The 5852-nt window shown below is 34.4% G+C and overlaps 1 non-coding gene across 1 annotated transcript; it reads left to right on the top strand.

Annotated features, from left to right (window-relative positions):
- The first annotated feature begins 4374 nt into the window (after window positions 1-4374).
- On the top strand, window positions 4375-4482 carry LOC138388752 (U6 spliceosomal RNA). The gene has a single exon (XR_011234242.1). It is a non-coding gene; the product is annotated as a U6 spliceosomal RNA (small nuclear RNA).
- Window positions 4483-5852: the final 1370 nt, after the last annotated feature.

Raw genomic sequence — 5852 nt, 5'->3', positions numbered from 1 at the left:
TTCAGTTTCTTCAGTCTTCCACAGTCATCTCTATTTGTATTTTAGTCTATTTTCTAAGCAATTTATCTTGTCATCTTGTTTTATGATATCGTGCCTTCTTGAATTTTATTTAGAATGCAAATCAGAAGTTTCCTAAAATGAACTTCTTATTTCTGAGGTAATCTTCCTTTCCCTTAATTGTGCAATGAATGGTTTAAGTCTCTTATAATAGAAAATGTTTTCATAGGCCTGTTATTTTTTATTGTTATAATATTTCTATATTTGCACATAGATTCCATAATGATTGGGTGCTCGCACCTCATTTATGTCCATAAGCAGAGTAGACAATGTTTTCCTGGTCATCCTCACTATGAACCTTTTTGTTATTAGAACTTTCCATCTTTAAGCAATGTGTGGTTGGGAGGGTGGTAACTTGGACATCCACAACTACAACCAAGTATTTGATATCCTTTACCTAGTCCTGTCTTATTGAAATAAGAAAGGATATTCTTATTCAGCTGCATAGTTGTCTAATTATGTATGCAGAAATGTATCTCTGCATTACTTCAAGAGTTCTATGGGAGGAATTTTTTAAACCAGGTTGTCAAATGGAAATATAATGCAAGCTACAAGTGTGAGCCACATATGTAATTGAGATTTTTTTTCTAGTAACTACATTAAAATTAAAAATAGTTAAGTTAGTACTAATATTCTATTTAACTCAATATATCTGAAATATGTAATCAATATAAAACATTTATGTGATATTGTACATTTTTTATAATATGAACTCTTTACAACCTAGTATGTATTTTATACTTAGAACACATCTCAATTAGAACTAACCACATTTCCAGTGCTTAATTTCCACTTACAGCTGGTGGCTACTATATTGGACAGTGAAGTTTTAACCCCTTATTAGGAAGAATAGATAAAAGTGTAGAAACCAAGACACACTCCTCCCCCCACCCCAGAGATGTTTCCATTGCTTTTATGAAGTAATCTATCATTGCTTTCCCTCGTCTGCTTTATTTATGTATTAACTAGGTGTCATGATCCCCAAATCCATGTCCAGTCTTTTTTCACTAGGGATGTGGGTTGTAAGGTAAGGAAATAATCTTCAAACAAAACAAAACAAAGCAGAATAAAGCAAACAAAAATCACCTTTCAGTCAAGGATGTATGACTCTGTCCCTCTGATAAGTGTCTATCTGAGAAGAGGGGTAGAGTAGGTGAGTGCACATGTCTTACTATGCTTTCCCTGAAAGTGATTGTTCTGCTTCAAAGCTCAATCCCCACTTTGATCAGTAAACATTGGTTCTGGCAGATAATTCAGCGATACACTCACTTCCAAATGCTATTGTGTTTGTGTGTCCATCAATTGTTTTTGTCAGTGATTCAATAGGAAAATGGGGAAAGACAAACCAAAACTGCCAAATAGCTACCATCATAACCTGAAAGGCTCTGCCATAATTCTTATTAAACCAGTAAGATTATTTTGCCAAATGGAAAAGTGACTTATTGCAATATTGATTTCTATGTTCTATCAAGTTTGATAACAATGTGATGATGATCTTTGCCATGCCCCTTTCAAAGTAAACTGATATTCAACACTTTGCCCAATTTGTAAATCATATGCCTAAACAGCATTATCTGGGTGGGCATATACTATTCTCTTTAATTTCTTTCCTTTTTTCTTAATTTAAACATCTTGTTCATTTTATATTCATTATGTTTCTCCATAGAGAAGTAATCTTCAGGGATTTTTTTCTCAATAAAATGTATGAATATGCAACAAAAGAAGTAATTAATTCAATGAATTAATCAAACCATTATGTTCGGTAGTCAGGCATGTTATATCTTTTTTTTTTTTATGTGAACCACCATTGGGAACAATCTATCTTATCTGTCACTGCAATGAATTTTATTAAAAATTAAAAGTCTCCAACCTGTAATAAAGCTAAAGATCAAGGACATGTCTAATAATATTTTATTCTCATTGCAGCTGTGCTTTGGCCTTTAAATATTTTACCCACTTACTAGTGTGCCATCTTGAGATATCAAATCCTATTTTTGGCTTAAATCTCTATAGAGAAACAACTCAGAAATAATAGTTTATGTTTAAGCTTTTTGTTATCGAATATTTAAAAGCAAGTTTTGTTTTTTTTTTAAAAAAATGACTACAGTGATATATTTAGCAAGATGATCAGAAATGATACTCTATGAAATAGTGAAAAATAGTGAGGCCCTTTTAGTGGCCATAAAGCAAAGTGCAACTCTGTTTTAGGTCTCTAATAAGAGCCTAGAGAAATCTAGTTGGGTGTGATATCACGACAACATAAGATTAATTTGAAACTCTGACTGGAGGAAGGACTATGCCCCAGAAAGCACTCTCTTGAGTATCCTGCCTGCCATTTATGGGGTGATCCCCAGAGAAAACTAAGATTGTCTTCAATAACTATGGGCTCTGTTTCAGGTGTCTTTTTAGTATAAGTTAATTTCCTGTAAGTCACAATGTTTTAGGGTATGGGAGTGTTTATTAATTCAACCAACACAATACAATTTGCTGATCTGTTCTCTAGGGATATATAAATAAAGCACACTCTCTACTTCAAACAGTTTACAGTCTAGTGAGGAAGGTAAACAAAGAACAATTCTGTTTTAATGTGATAAGTGCATGTAATCAAATTTCAAAAATTCACAATTAAATTTACCATTGAAACTTAGCAGTCATTGAATGTTTCTTTGGGCCAGGTACCATAAGTGGCATTCTTTTTTTATATCTTATCTCAATAAATGCTATGTGGTTGATATTATTGTTACCCTTTTACAAATAAGGAGGTAGAGTTTCAGACAGTTTAAGTAATTTACCCAGGTGACTGAACTAGTAAAATGATAGAGTTGGGGGATATCAGTCAAATTTTCTGACTCAGCTGTCCATGAACCTGTTTTTTCTACATCTTGTCTCAAGGTTATATAGGGGTACTATGACAGATTACAAAAGTTACACCTGCCTGGATAGGACATCAAAAAAATTATTCCTGGAGGACATACAATATGAACAGGCTCTTTAAAGATGAGCAGAAGTTGTCTACCTGAAATAGTAAGAATGGATTTTGCAAGCAGATAGGTTTTCTACTGTAAAGCCTGAGATACAAGAAGGGGCAAAGTGTAGGGTATGTGGACAGGTGCATAAATGAGGATGAAATTATGGGTATATGGAATAGGCCATCTATGGAAAATGCATATTATCTGAAGACAAGAGAATCTTTTAGATTATTTTTAAAGAAAGATATTGATTTGATGATATATAAATTTTCATTTTTGGAATCTGTGATGGTTAATTTTGTCAACTTGATTGGGTTAATGGATACTCAGATAGCTAATGAAACATTATTTCTTGGTATGTCTGTGAGGGTGTTGTTGGAAGAGATTAGCATTTGAATCACTGTACTGAATAAAGGATATTTGCTCTCACCTATAAAAGTGGGTATCACCCAATCCATTGAGAGCCCAGGTAGAACAAAAAGGCAGAGGAAAGCCAAATGCTTTGTCTTTTTGAGTTAGGAGATCCATCTCCTCCTCCCCTCAGATATTGGAGCCCCTGGCTCTCAGAGCTTCAAAGTCAGACTAAATCACACCATTGACTTTCCTGGTTCTACATATTGCAGATGGCATATCATGGGACTTCTTGGCTTCCATAATTGTGTGAGCCAATCCCCATAATAAATCTCTTATATATCTATATCTGTGTTTATCTACTATGTTAACTCTTTGTCTCTGGAGAACCCTGATTAACATAGACCTAATACAGACTGAACTTAGGGAAGTTATGGGACAATTTTAAGAAAACAAAAATGATAAACATTTGCTAGATTAGATAATTGAGAGGCAATAATTTTTCAATATTTTCCATGTGAGAGAAAAAAATTAGCCTATGCATTAAACTGAATAGAAAATAACAAAAACAATAAAAGAGAGGAGTTTGCTTTGGGGTTGCTATCAAAAGGTTGCATGGTATAGTGAAAATCAAACAGGTCTATGGTTGAATTCCTCACCATTAGCTGATAAACCTTAGCCAAATGCTCAGATCCTAAATTATGGGGGGTATAGAAGGGCAAGGAAACAAAAGAAATAAAAAAAGAGGAAATTGGTTGGCTTGAGAGTTAATATAAGTGTAGGAACCATGGTGAAAAGGAGAAAAACAATAGAAAGTAAAGTTTCTATAAAGTTAAATTTATTCTGCTTACATATTGCTTTTATTCTGAAAGAATATCCCTTCTATTTACAATATTTTACTGTAAACTAATTTTTCATGAAATTATGGTGATAGCAGATAGTGGTTGAGACTTTGAGACTATTTTTTTTTTTTTTCTGTTTTAAAAAGAATATAATTGTGCTCGCTTTGGCAGCACATATACTAAAAATTGAAACGATACAGAGAAGATTAGCACGGCCCCTGCGCAAGGATGACATGCAAATTCGTGAAGCGTTCCATATTTTTGTATACCATGGAATATTACTCAGCTATAAGAAATAACAGTGATATAGAATCCCTTTTGTTCTCCTGGAGAGAGTTGGAACCCATTCTATTAAGTGAAGTATCCCAAGAATGGAAAAACAAGCATCCCATGTACTCACCAGCAAACTGGTTTCCCTGATCATCACCTAAGTGCACATTTGGGAATAACATCAATTAGATATCAGACTGAGGTGGGGGGAGGGGGGAGGGGATGGGTGTATACGTACATGATGAGTGCGATGTGTACTGTCTGGGGAATGGTCACGCTTGAATGTTCTGACTTAGGAGGATGGGGGATGGGGGGTGGGGGGAGGGGATAGGGGTATAACTACATGATGAGTGTGATGCGCACTGTCTGGGGAATGGACACGCTTGAAGCTCTGACTCGGGGTGATGGGCGGTACATGGGCAATATATATAACCTGAACTTTTGTACCCCCATAATAAGCTGAAATAAAAAATAAATAAATAAATAAAAAGGATATAATTGGTGAAATAAAAGCTGGCAACCCCATGCCAGTTCCTCAATTTTTATTTATTTTTAAATTGTATTGGTCCATAAATTATAAAGTCTGGGAATCTTGCTCTAACCTAAATTACAGAGAATATTTCATAGTGGGTGATAAAAGCTCACTGATTTTCCAGCCTGTATTATTACAGTGCATGAGGCTGCCTATCCGTTATTTTTGCAGAGAAGACCAGTTTACAAAAGACTATTCGATTGCAAACAAACCAAAAAAAAAAAAACAAAAAAACCCAAAACTTAAAGAAGGCATCCTCTTTAAAGGTTACAATTATGATAGTTGCCTTGTTACTTACTATTTCTCAGCAGGAATGGCTTTGAATCTTAAGCAGGTGTATGTTTCTTTTTTTTAGGGCTTCAAACAAACCTGACCTAAATGAGTGTCAGCTAACTAGACTGTTAGTGGGGAGAGGACTTCAATTAAAGGTTTATGAGCAGGAAAATAGCAGATGTTGTCTAATAACACCTGCTCAAGGAACAGTCTGGGGAAAACCTGCAGCCTTTTGATGCACCTGCTGAAAGTAGCATCTGGAGGAGCCACCTTTACATTCAGGTGCATGTTGGCATCTATGACAGGTTAACATATATCTATATAATTTATAAGATCAGGAACAATATTCCACTTTGTACAAATCCAGTCTTTTGGAGGAACTTACTACATGTCATATATGCTATTTTTGATCAAGTTTTGATATTAAACTTGTCACTGTCTAGGAAGAATTTATTTAATAAATTTAATAAGAATCAGAATAAATATTTTACTGTTTTATGTTCATTTATATAATTTGTATGCAAAAACCTGTTCAACTCAACACCCAGAGTGTAATAC

This window comes from Eulemur rufifrons, chromosome 7 (assembly GCF_041146395.1).
Source record: "Eulemur rufifrons isolate Redbay chromosome 7, OSU_ERuf_1, whole genome shotgun sequence".
Classification (NCBI taxonomy): domain Eukaryota; kingdom Metazoa; phylum Chordata; class Mammalia; order Primates; family Lemuridae; genus Eulemur; species Eulemur rufifrons.
The sequence above is the reverse complement of the archived record's forward strand: the minus strand, read 5'-3'. Positions and strand labels throughout refer to the sequence as shown.